Source organism: Rhyacophila brunnea, unplaced genomic scaffold (assembly GCF_057557595.1).
Source record: "Rhyacophila brunnea isolate RB1 unplaced genomic scaffold, BYU_Rbru_1.0 scaffold_17, whole genome shotgun sequence".
Lineage (NCBI taxonomy): Eukaryota > Metazoa > Arthropoda > Insecta > Trichoptera > Rhyacophilidae > Rhyacophila > Rhyacophila brunnea.
In genome coordinates, this window is record NW_028232827.1 from 39052126 (window position 1) to 39073849 (window position 21724).

A 21724-nucleotide genomic window follows, 5' to 3' on the forward strand; every position below is an offset into this window, starting at 1 on the left:
ATGAATCTTTTATCTTTGAGATGAGATTGTTTTGTCTAGCCAAACTAAGCGAATGTTTATTTAATTATTTCTTGAACAATAGTACTTAACACAAAGTATTTTAGTATTATGATGAAGCCAAAAATAAATAAGTATAAATGTATTGAAACAGGTCAAGAGTGAATATCATTAATGTAGTTGTAATATATAGTTGAATAGTAAACCGTTTCTAACTGCTGTCTTATAGAGTTATAGCTTAGTTCAGTTGGTAGAGAGCGAGACTCTTTTTCTCAGGGTTGTGGGCTTGTGCCCCACGTTGGGCGCCACTGTCAAGTTACCCGCGCTGACACCTGTGAGCGGAATAATGAATCAGGAAGAAGTTTTGAAAAATTGACAAATTAATCGTTAACAATTAAATACTAATTGACGAACACAACGACTTTGGGATATCCTAGCTGCAATGGGGCTCTACATGGCTGAGCCAAGGTGTCCGAGATCTCAGAGAGTTGCGTTAAAGAATATAAAAATAGTTAATTACAAATTTTAATGATTTGAACATGGCCATAAAATAATATAACGTAATAAGATGGGATCCTTTAACGAATTCACATTTTATTACGTTTTTATGTTGTAAGTTTATCTTTGACGTTTAAATTGTAAGTTTAAATATTATTTTTAGATACGTTAGTATTTATTTCCGTGGTGAGAAAATATAGGGAATAATAATGGCATACATAATATCTTTCCTTCAAAGTCTGCAGATTAATCAGGCTTAGATTCCCTGGATCCTGTGATAAGTTGCTTTATTTACCAAGCTACCTCATAATTCATAAAATTTTATAAAATAAAATTCAAATTTTGATACACTTTTTAATACGCAGTACTTAATTTAAGCACAGTCCATAAATCCATACTGAAGCGGTGAAGCCTAATCAATAAACAAACACATTACACAAACCCGATTTGTTGATAATTTGAGTTGTAAACGCAGATATTTTTATAGAATGTTTAAGTAACATTTGAATTTTCACATCTTGTTTGCATTTTCTTTGTTTTTATGATGTATGGCCGAGTCGAGATGGTATGTTTAATGTAAATAATTGCTGACTGGTCAAGTGCAATGACCCACCAATTAAACATACTGGAAACAAGGACATTTAGTAGGTCTCGTTAATGAAATCCAAACGTCAATTGCAAAAAAACGTACCTAACAATTTTCTCTCATATCTCGTAAAAAATGTATTTTTCTAATTTCCAGTAATCAGCTATCTAGTAGGTAGGTAGTACCATGGCCCCCACAAGGGGTGGGGCTGACAGGGCTCTTATGAATGAGATAAACACACATCACAAATTTACTCTAACGGTCAAAAAGTCGCCTGCGGCGCTGTTTTACTTTCGGAATATTAACATTTGAAATTTATGATTATGTGATGCAAATTTTGATTATTGTACCTATGTCGATATTCGAAAATTTGTGAAAATTCAAGTGGATTTATTGAAAAATACAAAAAAATCGCTAAAAATACACTGAATATGTGCCCTTAATTTTACCTGGAACACCATTTGGAAAAAGTTTTTGAAGAGCGTCACACAGCTTTTGCAGCCGCCAAAGATCCTGGCCTGGGGACCCGCTTCAGGATATGGGGCCCATGGGTAGTACCTACCACCTATTCGTTTTCTTTTGCTGATGTTACAGCTCAACTAGACTCTTGGTTTCCCCTTCACCGCTTTCTCCCAGCCAGTAGTAGGACTTATTAAAGGCTCGTAGGGCTTTCTAGCGTTATTCACAGAAAATTAATTCAGTAAAATACAGGCCCAGTTTTACAATTTTTAATTCTTTGTAAGATGTCAAAACAAGTTATGTTCGTTTTTCTAAATTGTCCAGGAGAGCGAAATACATTGAATTAATGGACATATCACATATTGACACAACTTTTTTCTCCCAACCTATAGGACATAGACAAACCATATCTTGTAGATCTTACTGAGACGACTCTGAAGGTATACATAACTAAATTTGTCAAAAAAAAAAAAATGGACATATCATGTTTTGCCATCTTACTACATACAGAATTGTTCTTTATTTTTTCCCTTGGCTTCATCCACCGATTTATTTCAACCGATGTGATCCTCTGCAGTCTCATCTATAGCTATCCATCGATGCAACATATCTGTGGCCTCCCGAACGGCCGGATTTACCATGCAGTTAAAGGGGATACCAATCGGGAGCCCCATATTATCATTGACCCCGGAGTCAAAAAATAAAAATAAAAGATTTATGAAAAAAAAAATCGGTGTGTGTACTTATGTACGCGTATTAGAAGTTATACTTCTTTGGCGTAACAAAACAAAAACAATACTTGTGATAACCTAGATTCTTCGACTAGCTCTTAATTATCTTATTAAATTACACAACCAAGAAAAAGGACCGCTTATTGGAACGCGGTTGGTTTATTTCTATACACTTTAACTTATATTACTAAATTATATGATTATTTATCGTTGTTTTTATTTTTAAAGTAACAACTGCCACTATGATGTTTAATAGTTTGTTTACGTACGGAATTGCAAATGGCCGACAATAATAAATTCACTGCCTAGGCAACGGAACAATTCTAAACTATAATATTATACTGTATAATCGTCACGATTGCAGTATCATACTGTGACGTAAACGTAGTGCGTTCGGCTGACAACCGAACAATCGGTGGTTCGAATCCAATCGAGTGCATTTTTTTTCGTGCGAAAAAATAAATTATGTGTTACATGTCACACGCCAAAAATACACTCTGATCTGATTTTCCAAACGCGCCTAAAGAAGTATAACTTCAAAAACCTTGATGCAGTAGAAACAACTACGAGAGTTCTCGAAAAATAACGTAACTACTGTCTAACTAAAATATACTTACCTTATTTTAAAATAATATGTCAACTGAATAAATTTTTGTACTTATATGGTTCTGACTAGGGATTCCAATCCCGGGATCCCGAGCTATTTTCGATACCTATGAATCCCGGGATTGATAAACTTAATCCCGGGATTTCGGGATTGATTTTTTTTTATCAATTTTTATGGAACATAAAATATAACAGAAAAATACTTTTAATAAAAAATAAACTGAGTTTGAATGAAGTTTGATTTATACCCATGCGTAAGTTGCCGATTCATTTTATTTTTTCACATATGATATAAAAATGAGAAAGATTGGAAAAAAACAATGCTTCGCAGTTTTAACAAAGTAATTCCACCATGACCTCGTACGTTTTACGGCAGTTTCATATTTGGCTGACTAATTAGATTTATGAAGCGGAAAGGCCATAAGTACGCTAAGTAAGTTTACTATATTAAATCTCGCTAATCCATTCATTAAGTCTTTACTATCAGAAACAGCAATCTCATATTAAATTCACATTATTATTTGTATATATATATTTAATATTATTTACTCCATTAAACGTATGTATTTCCAAGATTGAACGTATACAATATTAACAATAAATATCTTAAATAGTATAAATTATACTAGATTTACTTTTGACCGATTTTATCAATGTTGTGTGTAAATATAAAAATTGTATATTAACAATGGAAAAAAATGCCAATCCCGGGACCAGTCCCAGGATCCCGGGATTGTCAAATTGTAATCCCGAAATCCCGGGATCATAATTTTGGCTCGGGATTGGATTCCCTAGTTCTGACGTTATGACACGCAGCAGGTCATCAATTTTGCCAAGATAACTTAAAAGAAAGTTTAATGCCATTTTAATAAGTTGATTATTTTGAAGTTTTTGGGAATAATTTGTATTAGCCCAGCTTCCTTTATCCTGGGTTACCAAAAAAGATTATTTTTTGTACATGCGTTTCTGGTATGGTATGCCCAGTTGCCAGCTCAGGAGATTCGAAATTATAGTACATGCGGGACTACTCATAATTGCGTTTATTTATGCGACTAAATATCTGCCTGCAGAATCTTCTCAAAAGTGTCAATCCCGTATAATATGTGGTTATCTTTTGGTTACTATTTTACGTAAGTTCTAAGCAGCTATTATATTATGCTATGCGTGATTCTATGAGAAAAATACAATCGATTTTGTTTTATTTATATTTAACACACAGGTCACTCACTGTAAAAATGTTCAAACAGCTTGAGTTTAGTAGAAATCGTAAAAGTAAGTAATGAAAAATGCAAAAGTACACCGTTCTCTTTTATTTTTATTCAGTCCTTTGGCTTGTGGCTTTTCGAATCGCACTTGCCGAGACCTTTTAAGGATTTGATAGCTTTAATCTTAAGCGTAGTTAAAAGTTTGAAAAACTAATCACTTTTCTTTCTAAGCAAATTTCTTGGTTAACTGTTTTCCATTTAAAACACGCAAAACTATGCAGTAGTCATTTGCAATGCTGAAGTACTCGTATACGAGGAAAACTATTATAGCTGAATGAAATACTTAAAATTTACAAGTTGGTTTATCAGTCGTTATCTGCTTCGATTGCTACACCATTAAATCCAAACCAAACCATCCACCAAAAACAAACTCGTTGTCTCTGCTTTAGTAAACAGAAATAACATTTATTTTGACCGTCTCGTAAATTCCATTTTTGGATCTCAGCTGTGCAGCAAAATAATTTTCTCTTTTTTCCAAGTTATGTAGAATATAAAAGGCTAAGTGGCTTATTTTAGTTGGGAAATACTGTAGTAAAGATTTTTTTTTGTTAAAATAAAAAAACATATCGCAAATAAATTTTATCAAAGATATTTTATGTTTACTGACTGGATTATGGCACATTTATCGACGCCGTTAAGATGAATCCATAATCTAATTGAGAATGGGTTTGTTGACTGAGGTTTCGCCTGTCTACAATATCAGTATGTTTGTGTCACATACTTATCAATTTGATATGTACATAGCTTTCCATTGGCTCTACAATCCGATATGGATCTTGGTCGCATAACTAGATCAGTAGTGTTTGTTTTGATTAAGAGTGACGACAATATCTTTTGTAATATATGTAGGTACTGCATTAATATAAATAAAAGGACAATCTATGAATCCTCACTCAACTCATCGAGTCTGTCACGAGACGTACTGATATTGTCACGAGTTCTTCAATTGTAATAGTACATATTTTATTCTATTCGAATCAAGTCTTTCAGTTCATTCTTATAATTCATATCAATCTCACCAGTACACCATTACCCGCGATTACAACATCACGTCATCATCCTTATTCAGTGTATTATTATATCAACCAATAAACATAAACTATCATCTCAATAACCAAGCCACAACGACCTTCTATCATCTCCACATCATCAATCCCCAAACTACCATCCAATAACGGGTGTAGCATAAAAATCAGTATACTGAAAAGCTTTCTTCTTTCTTTATTCATTCAAGGGCACACTCAGCCCTCCTTGGTGAATGAAAGATAAGATTATGGCCATGTCATTGGCGTATCTACTTCATTAAATTGATTGTATGGATTTGTAAGGAAAAAGAACATATTATTATTTAAAATTCAGTGTGATATTGTATTTTTAACACGTTTTATAATAAGATGAAAACATACTTATAGTATTTCATGTTCAGAAACATAGGGGGATATGCTTTGCATAATTTCCTGTATTCTAGTAATGTACCTTCAGTGATTCCTGCATAGATGAAGGTATTAACAGACGTGTCTGGAAACTTGTACGTATGCAGTTTTCAGTATCACACTACTCCGTGAAATGTTGTATCGGAAATATATGGCCGTATATTAAAAACCGTCCTACCTCTTTGGGTCGTATTGTACTGACATCAAATTCATGTCTAAATAAAACACGGTTATTGTCGGTTTAAACTTTACAGGAAGCCAGCAGCAAACAAATTTTGAAAATAGCCGATATACTGGATTATTTTTTTAGGAAAGGTTAGCTTTTCATTCTTGAATTCATGAATTTTGCCAAAATCAGGTATCTAAGAAAAGTAGGGACCGTATAGTATACGGTCATCTTTTTCCGATAGAAAGCTCACGGCAAACTGTGCCACGGTGAAATGTTTTACGTACAATTTACATGTCACCATTAACAGATCCGTAGCGACGTTAAAAAAGAAATTGCTACCAATTAAAAAAAAATGTGGAATGAATGAACTTTATTTACTGTTATTGTTATCTCGAGACGGCAAAACTCATAATTCATATTTTTCTTACATTCGTCAAGCTTTAAATTCTTTAATATTACTCAATTTATTGTCAGATTACCTTTAAACCCTGTTTACACGTGCATGGATTTACTATTGACAGTAAGAAAATGTATGGGTAAACATGTATTATCCTGCAGTCGGCAAGATTGCATGCATGAATCAAAAAAGTTTGGAAGCTTCTGAATTTTCATGCGACAGTAGGATTATTTCGATCTGCGCCTGCTCAGTAGAACGATAGTGACGAACCTGCCGGCAAAAAACGAACCACGAAGGAATTTTCAGGTTGACCGATTTTCACTACCTGTCAAATAGTACGCAGTAGCACAATAAAATGACAACATAGCGTCTCGCTCACTCTTAAAGAATGAGATTGTAAAGACAGTCAACACTTTTAGGTGTAAACAGTACGTGCCGCCAGTAAATCCATGCACGTGTATAGGCGCTATTATACAAGTCTATAACGACAATCGTTACTCTAGAATTTATTTAAAAAGTATTTAGTGGGGTAAAAAAAAGGAACGTCAAATTATTCAATGAACCAAATTGAAATGGACGTGCGCCTAACTGGAAGTGAATGTAAGACATTGTTATTAGTGTAATTGAAGATTTAGTGTTCGTGTTTAATTACGATGCGAGACAGACGTTTCCGACCCTCGGTGGCGGGTTCTCGACCCCTGCCCCCCGGAGGACCAATTAGGCCCGATGAAGCCGAAAGAGAATTATTTTTATCTGGCTGGTTGCGACCCTTCCAGAAGAAGTTTAGGTCGCTGATGACTCGAGCTTTCAATAATTTAGATTGTTTTAGTCTTTTTCATTTTACACATTTTATTAATTGATTTACGTGGTAGAATTATATTGTCCATCATCATCATTTAGTAATAAAAAAATCTGATAGAAAATTCTTCGAATGCGACCAAGCTTTCAGTCCCATCCAGATCATGGACTGCGAGCCAGTGGCGAAGGATAGAAATAGGCTGTTAAGATCTGCCATAAATAGTGCACATTAAACGTTGTCATTGATATAATATTACAATTTACATGTGGTGTTGGTGAGTTTTTAAAATTCAATTAAACATTGGGAAACCAAGCCATGATAGACAATATTCTAAAAATACTCGTCTATCTATAAAATATATAAAATTATGCAATTAAATCATACATAATTGTGGATATTTTATAGATAGAATAATATTTTATCTATTATAGTTTGGTTTAAGCAGGGTTAATGAATTTTAAAAAACTAACTAACAACATGTGTAATATGTATTATTAATCCAACGAAAACAAATAAGTATGAATGAAAAAGTGTGCAAAATTTTGTCGGATTGCCCAAAGCATACTATAACTATTATGGTTTGGTCTAGGCAGGGTTTCAATGATTTTTTTTAAATTAACCAACTCCATCTGTAAATCAATAAAAACAAACAAGTATGACTGACAAAAGTTTAATATGCACTATTTATGTCGGATCTTAACAGCCTACCTCCACCCTTCGCCGCTGTCATTTACTAATTAAAAAAGCTGATAGAAAACTCTTCGAATGCGACCAAGATCATGGACTGCTTAAGAACGGTACATTCTAAGGGACGGGGGATAAAAGAAATAATCAGAATATTACAACTGTTTGAAAATAAATGTAACAAAGACGAAAGTCATGTTCAACTGCTTTGCGGACCAAAAAGAGATCTTCATCAATGGCACTCAGCTCGAACAGGTGAAAAGCTACATCTATCTGGGACAGCAAGTGTCTATAGATGGATGTATATTTGATGAAATTGTTCGCAGAGTTAAGCTAGGCTGGAGTGCTTTTGGCCGCCTGAATAATGTCTTCAAAAGTGACCTTCAGCGCAAAAGCGCAAAGTGTTCAACCAGTGTGTGCTTCCCGTGATCACATATGTGTGTGAAACATGGACCCTAAGTAAAAGAGAGATCCAGAAACTTAGAGTAGCACAACGTGGTATGGAGGATAACGCGAAAGGACAAAAAGAAGAATGAGTGGATAAGGACGCAGACAAGAGTTTGCGATGTAATAGAGTTTATTAAAACCCTTAAATGGAGATGGGCTGGACACAAAAAGCTCGAAGAAGAGACAATCGTTGGAGAAATCTAGTCATCCAGTGGTATCCAAGAAGTACAAAACATCCGCAAGGTACTCGTAGACCTAGAGGCCGCTGGATCGATGAAATGATAAATTTCTGCAGAAGTACGTGGCAACTTAATGCACAGGACCGAGAGAAGTGGAAGCAGCTTGAAGAGGCCTTCATCCAGCAGCGAATAGATTCAGGCTGATGATGATGATGATTACAACTGTAATAAAATAGGTGCCTTTTAATAATATTGCTATTATAGATTATTTCTTGAAAATATCAAATGTTATAATCTAATTACTGCTCTCACAGCACGTAATAATTATAAAATGATAGTGATCGTTTCGAATCTTTTTTGGCGTAAGCGTCTATTAGTTGTAACGGCATATACGGAGGCCAGGGACCTCTGCGAACCGGGCGAAGTTCAGCAAACCGACGAAATGACGCTGCGCCGTCGACACTTCTCCGATCTGCATAGTCTACGGCTGTGGATTGTAATATGTTATTATCCGCTGCGGCGCTGAAACAGGGTTGTCAACTTACTGCGCTGATCAGAGCTTCGTCGCGTTGAAATACATTATAAAAATGACAATTTCATGAATGATTATCCATTTAGGTTGTCTTCTTATACGTACTTGTTTTAAACCATTCGATTTGTTTTTATTCTGATTCTTTGGGGAGTTATCTCCCCATCTTTTGTGAGGCCTGCCGGGAAGATGACGACCAGCGAGTCTTCTGTATTCTCAACTCCGCAAATTTATCGGTTTCTAGGCTTCACAACACATATTTTGTTTTGGCTGTGTCTGATCTAGCCATAATCCTATAATTGTCATTAGTTGGTAGTTATTTAGATTAATATTAGGCATACTATGTCACTACATTATCGCAATCGATGGCCGAGCGGTTACCGCGTCCGTTTATATTGTTGTGGGTCCCGCGTTTGAATCCCGGCTTTGGCAAATTTGCATGTTGTTTTTCAATTTGTGTTTGAGCCTGAGCAATGGACCTAATATGTTGAGGAAGTGGCTAACATCCATTTCTCGTAAAAACAAAAATCTGTTGATAATACACCATGTGGAAGCCCATTTAGGATTGGACATGTTTAAAATATATATATTGTAGTTCTGTGGTTTTAATTTAAATATTTTATTATTGAAGATGAGTAATACACAATATATAAGAATGCATCATTCTTCATTGGAAATATATAATTTGGAACATCGACAAAAGCATAACTATTGTAAAAAATACACTTGGACTGGTTGCTTAATTAGTAGATCTCTCGTCCAGATTGCGACAGGTGTGGGTTCAAGGTTATTTTCGGATATTTTCAAGGTAATTCTAAAGTATTTCTGTATGTAGCACCTAATTATCAAACATAATTTAATAACGATAGATGTTAACCGACTCCGGATAGCTATAAAATGTTTTTTTTTGTATGAATTGTCAATTTCTGTCAGAAAACGTCAGTCTGTTTCAAACAGAACAGGGTCTTCTTCTTGTGCCATTTCTTATCTGAGCTCGGTCACCATCATTGCTCTATGGGAGCATATGGAAATACGTGATGTATTATGGTTATACAATTTTGTACACTAATGGGGTGCAAATTATTTTCAATATTTCTGCCGAATATTAAAATATATTAAACGATTTTTTTTACAAATGGATACAACCTGCAGTGATGTATGCAGTTTCATATACCAGTTGATTTTAACAATCGATATCATTAAATGTGTGAATGTTTTCTAATAATCTGTGAATAAATTTAAATAAAAGTGTCAGGCAATCGATAAAATTGGTGTTTTTTATTCGTACTTAAGAATCTAGAATAGCGTAATAGTATTATATATGCTACGCCGAATGTGCGAAATTGACTACATATTACATGAAATGGGCAAAATTTTGCCTAATTCATGTAATAGTCAAGCCCGTTGCCTTATTCATGAATTAGGTTAATTATCTGCCGAGTGCGTGAATTCGCCAGGGTATGGAATTCTTAAACTGTCAACATGACAGTAGAAAAGTAAATTTAATACGGATGGTTTTATTAGTTATAATTGGACATAATATAATATTATTATTAGGTTAGGTTAGGTTAGGTTTTGTAATTCTGAATTCAACTCAATGTTCATTTTGAGATTAGCTAACAATTAGTGTCAACATACTATCAAATCATACTATCACAAACAAATAATTGACCATTGCACGATTGATACCCAAGCACGAATTAAATCGCAAAAATACCTTTTAATGAAATTCTTCCTTTATCATATTATAGTTCTAGATTTTTTTTGATCACAGTAAATGGATATGAACGTCATTGTAATTATTGATTGGTATATTTTTTATATAATCAATGACATTCGACACATTTGGTTAGTTTGATTAGTTGCAAAAAACACCACTTGAACGCGACCGTCTATTCTGACCAATACATGAGCATTTCACACATTTGGTTTAGTTGCAAAAAACACCACCGTAGCGCTACTATCTAATTTGACCGATACATGAACTAGGCAGAAAAAATACTGCCGAATTCACGCACTCGGCAGATATTTTGCTTAATTCATGAATAAGGCAACGGGCTTGCATTTTTCATGATTTGGGCAAAATTTTGCTCATTTCATGTAATAGTCAATTTCGCACATTCAGCGTAACATAATACATAATAAAAGCGAAAATCGGTAACCCTGTTTCCACGATGACTAGAATAGATTGGGTTTATTTTAAACGTTTCCCCATGTGCTTCTGACGCGAAGCTTGTCTCTGACTTCCAATAATGCACTATACTTATATACAGTATATAATATAAAATAAACATAGCTACACACTCGTTGCGCGAAATAATATTTATTAAATATACTGTATTAAAATATGTGACTATAATATTATCATCTCACGTTATAATCATAGTCGATGCTAGCTGCTAATATGCCACTAAGCGTATGGCGTACATTACTCATCAGCGTTACTAACTTAGCGTTTTTATTGTCAGGTCTAGGATTTTCATATAGGCATCCAGCCTGCAAAAAATGCATCTAGCTTATGGCGTTTTTGTTAGCGTTTTTTGATGCCTTAATAGCTTTAAATGTGTTAAAAATAAGCTAGATATTTAGTTTATTTATTTTATTTCACATCAAATATCTGACCATCAGATAGATATTTAATGAAGGTAGGTCGATACTTGAAAAATAAAACAACACAGTGAAACAATAGGACCATTCTTGGCGTTATAGTGATATACTTACTTAATGGTATCAGATATTTTAATTTAATGTGTGCTTAGGTATCTACGTATTGACGATTATCGGGAATTCCACTATCTGGTATTACTTACATAATTATTACTTATCATGGGTTGTTAGATAAATAAATTATTTTTTGTCGATTTTAAAATGGGTTTCTTGGAAAATTTGGTGTGATTTTTATCCGTATACCGATTTATTTTCAATATTTGCACTTTTTTCAATTGGCAAAAAAAGTGGTTTTTTCACAAAATCTAGCGTTTTTTTCCTGTCAAATAAGCTTGTTTTCGTACCCCGTCTAGCATGTTTATGTCAACGACAGTTGGCAACACCGCTTAGCTGTAGGTACACGTTTTATATTATATATATGTGTACGTAATCCTAACCGCATTGTTTTTTTTATCTTTGCACAATTAAATGCAACAAAATATGCACAAATTTAATCATTGTTCCAAACGTTTATGCCTCGAAAAAATATGCGGTTTTACCCGGTATATAATGCTAGTGAGTTATTTATTATCAATTATTAGTTGGCCCGGTTTATTTTATGATAGATAACACTATCTTCAAAATTTGATGTCAGTGGAGTTATCTCCATGATTATAGTAAAAAGTATACAATGGAGGTCGGCAACCTTATTGATTAAGGTCTCTATATATATTTTTTATAATTCCTTAGCTTGGAGCTGGCTTGAAAGTGGGTATACTGCAGCGATTTCCAAACTGGGAGGCGCGAAAAGTTTAACACAAATGTAGCGACAGGTTTTCAGTTTCCAAATGTATAGTTTAAAGAGCCTGGGGGGCCGGGCATAACACACATCACAAATTTACTCTAATACTTAAAAAAGTCGCCTGCGGCGCTACTTTCTTTGAGGCCTATTAAACATTTTAAATATGTGGTTGTGCGTTGCAATTTGATGTGATACCTTTCTGATGATTGCTATATTTAAATGATAACTTCCGTGTATAATTTAGGAAACACTACTACTACCGCCAAAGATCCTGGCCTGGTGGCCCGCTTCAGGAAGTGGGGCCTATGATCGAATCCATTTGTCAATGAACGATGATGAATTTGAATTAACTACTATTGAAAAGGAAAAATTGATAGAATTATCATGACGTGATAATTCATTGAAACCATAACCCTAGTTCAATTTTGGTTGAATTGAAGTGAAGAATAATACAATACTTTGTCAAGAAAAGCGATGTAAAGTACCTATTGCTACAATTGCGAAACGGAAGTTTCTGCATTAGCTGCAATGAAATCCAAATATCGATCCCGTTTAGTAGAAAAATATCACTTTGTGCTAATAAACAAGCACATCCATCGCATGAAAAACAAATTAATTTAAAAATGAATATAATAAAAGTAATGAAATCTTGTTTATTTTTATAATTAAGTTTTCTTTCATTTTTCTATTAGTACAATTTTGGCTATTTAAAAAAGGTATTATTTAAAGAAATAAAGAGGGGGAGGCGCCAAGATTAGATTTTTTTAAAAGGGAGGCATTGTAACATCAAGTTTGGAAACCACTGGTCTACTGGTTGGGCTCCGCAACAGTTTAAGTACAGTTTTTATATAAAATTTTGAATGGAATCTCTGTTATCTGAAACGATGGCTGAAATCGAAGACTATGTTATTTGTTTTGCCTCAAGGCTTGCTTTTTAGCTTTAGTTTTTACGCGTGGGTATCATATAAAATCAAACTGAATCTGTTTTGGTCAATAACTCCCAATTATTACAATAATACACTGATTCACGCATTGACGTGTTAACTTATTAAGATTTTTACATGAGATAGGTACAGGTAGAACATACGCATATTCACCAATTAGTGGTAAAAGGAAAAGCTCGTTAGTAATATTTCAAAATGTTTATGCTGCCATCCTATTGTTATTCATTTGTACACCTTGAGAAAAATTTTCATTTCGTGATAAGTAAATATAATTTTAATAGAGTTGCAAGTCGTAGAAATATTCAGGTCAACTGGTTGGAATTCTGAATAGAATTCCCCGAACAAAACTTTGGCAGTGTTTCCGGGAACTATGCATTTTTTAAAAAATTCTATTCCGGGAAACAAAAAGGAAACTATAATAGTAACCTCAGTCGGTGGCTTAGATACGCATCAGTTCGATTTATTTTACTCTATTTAGTTATATTTCTATTGTGCATTTATTTTATTTATCTAAACTTTTAGTTGCACTAGCGACCAAGTGCAGCTTTTTCAACGAGCGCAGATGTGGCATCTTATAAAAGCTCAAAGATCTCCATTGTTGAACTTTTTAGATTGCAGTAGTTACAACAGTTGACACAAACACATAAAACACCCAGGTTTTGAGAGAATTGTGCGATAATGCATTGTGACCTCACCGGGGATGAGGAGCCAATGCCTTACTACAAGAGCCACCTTCGAGGTTTGAGTACCTATCGATGTCTTCGTCGAATCTTTTGCGTACACTGGTATGACCGCGATACCAATACTCGAGTTCGTGACCTATATATAATAATTAATATAAAAGATATATACTTTTTGTAGATTAATATAAATTTTACTAAGCGGTACACGGAATGGAGTACGGTGATGTTTGTGACAAAAAAAGTTCTCAAAAATAACACACATACAACAATTCATTACAAGTTGGTAAAAATAGTCAGATAGCCAAGGTGGGGGTGATGGGATAGTATGCGGGTAGAGGTATTCGTGCCGACATCCAACTGTTGTCGATCGAGTCTGCTCATTCATGCTCTCGGTCGACTGTGAGACTAACGTACGTGTCGACTGGATATTTATGATAATTTTACGTCTGGACAGAGAGTCGGTTGCCTAGATTTATTTTCATAAAATCAAATCGAATCAGTATATCCATTTTGTATATAGAATATGTAAAATTTTTAAAGACCTTTTATGAGAAATAGATTTTGGTCATTTGTCCAATCTAATTTAATCTTACTATATTATAGAAAAAATAAAACGCATTATTTTTACTGCAGTAATCTATTATGAATGTACAAAAGTAAAATTATCCTCATGTAAATTTAAACATGTTAATCTAAGCAAAAATTCTTCCCAATAAAAAAAAAACAATGACATTATCCAAACTACATACCTACTACACACAGAAATCAGGCATCTAAACTCAATGACTGATTATTAGATTTATTTCATAATTTTATTATAATCTACCACTGTTAATTAGGACGCCAAGCGACTTGCAAGGTCTAGCGAGGCAGCTGGCTCTGGTTATATTAGATAAATACCTAATATATTTGTACAATGTTAATGATAGTAATTATAATTGATGTAAAGGGCACGTCTCGTCGACCATTGTATTAATTATATGATTAATTTTTTTTACAAAAGGTTAAAATTCTAATAAATCATATAATATTGTTGTCGATGGTAATTAAAACAATAAAGTGAACGTCTTTATAATACGTGAACCAAGGATGATAAAACAATAAGTTATATCTTTATGAACAGTAGTCTTATGTTATGTTATAAGTTATAACATATAGGTACTATAATTTATTTTTGTAGTATAGTGACAGTCTGTTTACTATTTTTTTTAAACTTTCAAACAGATAATATAACTTCTGTTATAAATAGCCACGTGTGCATTATATATTAACACTATCTGTAGCCATCGTCAAGTGTGATAACATTTTAGTGGCGACCGGTTATTTGCTATGGCTTGTAAAAAGTCATTTAATTCAGAGAATTTTTTAACCACTAAAATATAATAATTTTATTAATGTTAAAAATACTTGTGTTGACATTATTCTGCCAGACTGCATAGCAATCTAATCATTATTCAAGCCTACTTGACGCTTTCAAAGTCCGTGACTGAATGAGACAATAATAATTATCAACTAGCTTACTGCATGCCAGAAAAATATAATATCCTGTAAAACTTAAATTATGTGTGAAATTTTTTCAATGGAAGTTTTATGCCACTGTGGATTTACCGATAAAATACAATAGATGAATATTGATATAGGTGCCTATCGAAACATATTAAAGCCATTTTTTTTAATTCCACGATAAAAAAAAATATAACGAAAAACCGTTGTAAAAAATGTTGTTTTGGTTGAATGTGTAAAAATATTTTTGAATAATTCAATTTTAATGTAGGTACGAGTATATTAAATAAAATTTAAAAAAACATTGATTTCTCAAAAAAAAATATGTTTAACTTGAAATCCATTTTATTTATATCAAATATAGTTTCAATATTGTGGCCACACCGGATATACTATGAATATCGATCGATACAACGGTCCTCCAAAATCCTCGTTGGTCTTTGTTATAGAGAGTTATAGTCGAGTAGGTATTATGTTTTGTTTTTCACTATCTTGACAATAAAGGTCAGTATATAATGTAATTATTTTTTAATAAAAGTCATAAAAATAAACATGGCATATCTCAGTGCGTGTCAATGTTAATTTATTTTCAATCGCACATCAATGTGTCAATTAATTTATTTTTTATTCAATTTCCTTGGAAATGTCATTTTTGTGATTGACGCTCGTTCGTATGTTCATTCATTAAAAATAAAGACATAATTTACAAAAGCGAATAAAATAATATGAAAATATTAGGCTTATAAACTGATTGAAACGTCAGAAAATAGAAAACATGTTGAACTAAGAAGAAACCAACCATCTCTAAAATAATGTCAATATTCATCAAACATATTAAATTTATGTAAAATATTTTCCGAAATATGTTTATATCTTTATGTATTATAACCGTTCTAAATTCAAAACGTATTATTTTGATATACACTCATTTTATACAACATTAAAAAAACAAAAGAAGGTCGCAAATACTGTCACTTGCTTATTATCCACGCATTTTATAGAAGAATAAAAAAACAAACGAATACCTATTTCATATTCTGTCACTTAAGAATTATTGCTTATAGTTGCCGACTGGAGTGGGCAAGGTAAACAAGCTGCTACAAAGAAATTCAAATGCACCACAGCAGCATAATAATATGTAATTATATTGAAGTGATTGGAGCTACCTGCAGGCATGTGATGTGATGGATTGGTTCAGCAGAATAACTTAGGTGTCCTCGGAATTTTTATGATGCATTTATTAGATCTAAAAATTGCCATCTAACAAAAATGACGTATATTTTCAAATAATTTTTTTGCAGATACCTGTATTTACCTATATAATTCCACTTGTATGTAATACTAAAACCAAATTTAAATACTACATATTATTTTATTTTTCATTGGCAAATAGCAAATTTCACACCACACCACATTTGCTCCCATTGAGAGTAGTCCCGGGCAGCTAGTATAATACTATATTAATACTGATGCAATACTTGACAGTTTTCTAAAGGAGGAGGTGGCTTCACACTAAAATGTGAAAATCGTAAAAGGATGCATTATTTCATAATCAGAGTGTAAAAAATCAACCGAAGAATTTAAAAAAATCTTGAATTTGATTTTTTCCATTCACTTAACGGCCCACATGCTCGGTGTAGGTCAAAATGGAGCTTTTATGGAATTTTCAGAGCATAACCCTGGACATTCCTTAATCGTTGTAGATAATCTATTTATATAATTTTGAAGCCTTATTATCCTTTATATTTATTTTAAATATTTGATGACTGCATAAAGTATTTTTATTACATAAAATTGTATTCTTTTCAACCTCTCGCTCTAATGTTTTAGAATATAGTCATATTTCAGTACATCCATGTAGAGTGGTGTTAAGATTTTTTAGGTTTATTAATTTTAACGCATTTACAAAGCCATTAGTAAAATTAATGTTAACATTATATAGTGACATAATTACGATAAAAAAATATATTTTATAATCATTGTGATCCCAAATTTGACAAGAATTAGGCATTTTATTATTCAAAAATGGGCACGATTAACACATTTGAAGATAATTCTAAAGATACTGATTATAAGGTATGTCTTTGGCAATTCAAATGTGATAAATATCATTCGAATAATGTTTGCTTTTTAATAATTATTGACCTAAAAATAAGGTAGTATTTTTTTGAAATACGCCATTTCTATTGGCATTTCCCAGTGGCTAAGCTACAACATACGGCCGTAGCCATAAATTGACAAACGATAAATGAAGTATGGAGTTAACGCGCGTGTTTGAACATGTACCTAACCGATTTTTTTTAAACGGATTATAGATTATCTACAACGTTTAAGGTCCAGGGTTATGCTATGAAAATACCATAAAAGCTCCATTTTGACCTACGCTGAGCATGTGTGCCCTTAAAACCACCACTGGAATGATACGCACAGAAACGGCCCTTATTTATAGCGTATTTAGAATGCATTTAAATAGCTATACTACTCGTAACTTGACAGTAACGTAAAATTTATTTGAAACAGTGTTAGATGATAATAATTATTCATCGATTTCTTCGAAATTAAGCGCCACGTTTGAAAATATAAAATCATGTGCAATGCACTAAACTTCACCATTCTTGGAATCGTCAGTTATTAATTTAATTGTTATCATTTTTCATATAATATTATGTTCCAGTGACTTTAAACCAAAAATATCATAGAACTGTCATTTTGCCGCCACAATAATTAAGTTAGTGGTTTTTGGCGCGTCCGGTTTGAAATACTCAATACAACTTGCACCCGGACGTTTTGCGTCTAAATTCAAGTGAATCCCTGACATCAGGACAGTTTAGTAACTATAATATAGAAGTTTAATGAAGACATACATTTAAAATGTAACATAATGATAAGACCGTCGTAAATATGCCATCTTCATTGATGAGGTTCGGTTTTAAATATTATTGCATGCAGACTACCGTTGATGATATAATTTTGCACCAAATATATATCGATTCTTCCTCTAGATACAGCCTTTTTTAGTTTTAAAGCATGTTCAAGTTTAATAAGTAACAATAAGTAGTTACCTACTAAGGCGTGCATACAAGGGTAGGGGGAGAGATCCTCTGGGCTGGACATTTTCTTTGTGCGTGCCTGTACGTACTAAAGAATGAAATGTTTATGGGTTGAGAGGCATAGTAAAAATAACAAATAATATGTTGTTTGCACAGTGCGTGTAAAAAGTGCGGCTTGATCCGGCGGCTTGAAGGCAAATACTGCCTCTGAAAAACACTGTTTAAATGAGGCGAGTGAACTCTGCGTTCGTGGTGTCCCGTAAACCAAATGTCTCGTGAATTGATTTTACAAGTTAGAGCCGTCTGGAAGACGTTCGGATGGTTGCCTGTCATAAAAATGGTGTCACTACCCAACTCACTACCCGCTCCTTACAGTTTGTATAGACAGTTGTAGACCCAGGGTGTTATATTTTTATGTTTATTCTCCATCTCTGTAGAAGAAGGTTTTCTTCAATATCGCAGGTTGACAATTTTTTATTTAACTCCGAATGGTACATTCTAAATGTATCAAAAAACTTTGTAATGATGGCAATATCCATAAACTTCGATGTACTGACAGCTATCGAGGTTTTTTATCGCCCGTTATTATAGTTGAGTGATAACGTGTCGACTAATAAAGTCGCAGGTCTAGGTGCGAATCTCGGGGCTGGCAAAATTCATATTTGTCTTTCAATGAACCCAAAGTATAGTCCTAATAGGTTGAGCAAATGGCCGATGAGCTTTTCTTGTTAAAATAAAAATCTCTTAGAATAACCTCCATTCTGTGGAAGCCCATATAATTCGTCCAGGATCGAACGAGGTACCTATTACTTACGTTTCCCCCCCTTTTTTTTTTAAATCGTAACTGTGTTTTGTAATTAATTATGTATATGTGTTTTAATGCTTTTATATAATATATATTGATTATTTAAAATGAAGATTATCAGTAAAATGTTTCAAATAGCAATTTTTTCCAAAAACGTTACTTAAATGAACAAAATGAAATGTTACATTTTTAAAGCATTTAGAATAAAAGCGAAGTCACTGCGGGAGCTTTTGTCACTGTAGTGCTTAATTCAATTATTTATGATTGGGAAAGCTTTTTCATGTCAACAGTAATAAGTTTGTCTAGGTGTGTGAAAGTACTCAGGTATGTTTATTATTTAAAGGCTCACAACTACTGACAATATAAGCTTCCACTAACTCATTCACTGCAATAACAATACTGTTGTTAGATTTAATATATTACAGTGGCGAAAACTCCATACTAGGCGATTATTCGAAGCCTACCTTCTTAAGAAAAATATTTTTTAATTGCATATTGACTTATTTATGTAATCACTTCTATAAAATAATTTATTTTGCCAACGATAGATGCCGTATGCGTAGGAATGTATTACACAGATAATTACAAAACAATCTGCAAAGGTTTTAAAAAATATACCACAGCGCGCCATCTGTCTTGTCGTAAATAAAGGTCGGATTGTGTTTCAAATAATTTTCAATTTTTTTCATATGGACTTTACGTCACGTAGCCTAAGGTAAGCTCCGATCGCAGAGCCTAAAACTAAATAATTAGATAATTAAAAAAAAATTCTATGGTGTTTAATCGAATATTTAAATATACTTACACTGTTTTTAAAAATAAAAAGAACTTTTATTTAATGATTTTTGATGTGTATAAATAAAATACTTACTTAATTTAAATTGATCGCTTAATTTTATGTCGTCAGTGAGTTTAAGAAGTTTTATTAAATTAGTGTGTCGTTGTTATTAGTGTGTACCTATTCATTAGTAGTAATATCGTATTATCTTCTTATTTCTCGGAAGTATACCTGACAAGTGTGTTCTTTTTATCAGATCTCCACAGCCTACCTCTTTCCAAAAGTCACCCTTCGCCACTGATATATTATATATTATAACATTTGCTCATTGTTATTGTTAACGGCACACATTAACAACTCTCTTGAGAATGGCCTCTACAACGAACCCGACGCGTCGAGGATGAAAGAGAGAAAATACGCGGTGGAAGACCAAAAATCTATTACGTACGATAACAAACAATCGTAAAATTTGAAAATACCTCCGACTTATACCTAAACGTTAGTCATGATGCATTCACGTAGGCCAGGGATGGTAAATAGGATTTGATCGGTGTGCCAAAATAAGCCGGTTTTTTTTTTAATTCGTGGCGCGTGCCATTCCTTTTTACTGTACACTTAATATAATCTACATTATTATTGAATAAGTATTAAAATATTGGGTGCATTGGTATCTATATTTTTTATTGAATATACAGATAAAATTAACAATAAACAATAAACACCAATTTTTGTATGAGGTTTTTTGTTTCATGTTATTTGCGAGACTTTTTATATCAGGTTGATATGTCGTTGATTGCAAATTAATACATGCTGCTGAATCTTCCCTTTTCTACCTATTTCTAGTCTTTGAAAATACATGATTCAATAATATAAAACATCAACTTTCCAGTGTTGCCACAATATACATCAACATGATTTCGCTTTGATTTTATATTTTTCCGCTATAAACATTTTGAATATTAAAAAACAAAAGAAATTTATTTTTTTGGCGTGTCGTCGAAAACTTTTGACGTGCCAAGTTGGGTAAGCGTGCCACGTATCTGCCATCGCTGGCGTAGGCCATGGGCGTAGAAGATGGTTCACGACTGATTAACGCGCAGGTTCTCTACTTCAAAGCCCCAAGATACGATGGAAAAGTCTACATATTCAAGTATTTTCAACTTTCTGTGACTATTTGTAATACTATTAATTGTATCCTATACTGTTACATCTAGTCATTGCCGACTCAAGTAGAAAGCCGATACATTTAAAACGACTGGTCCTACTTTTTCCGCCCCCGCCGTTGTTGTCTATGGATGACCTGTCATTGTTATATAGAGTGCTCATTCTGACGCGTCTGTCGTGTTGACACAGGGAATGGTTTGATTTGGATAGATGAGTTACATAAATAATTCACTAGCATTAACACACCTTCTACAAATTTAATGAATAGATCAATGCTACATATTTTTGTAAATTGATATTACCACCGGTTTTTGTGTGAAGGACTAGTCTGACTTTGACAGCCGATTAACAGGAATGTATATTGTTTATAAATAACACGGATATATAATTCGCTGCTGACTAGATAATGATTTTTTAATTACCACCTTTAAAATGCACGTTAATTACATCGATCGGCCGCCTGGTGCGTCTTCAGCGTCCAAAGTATTAACATATATTTGATTTAAGAATTTTTTATAATCCAATTTGAAACGAGAAAGGGCGAATCAATATATCAAGCAATCTGGGATC

The 21724-nt window shown here is 33.2% G+C and overlaps 1 protein-coding gene across 2 annotated transcripts in view; it reads left to right on the plus strand.

Moving 5' to 3' along the window:
• Mmp2 (Matrix metalloproteinase 2) overlaps positions 1 to 21724 on the plus strand; it is a 514155-nt gene that overhangs the window by 76753 nt on the left and 415678 nt on the right. The window lies entirely within an intron of this gene.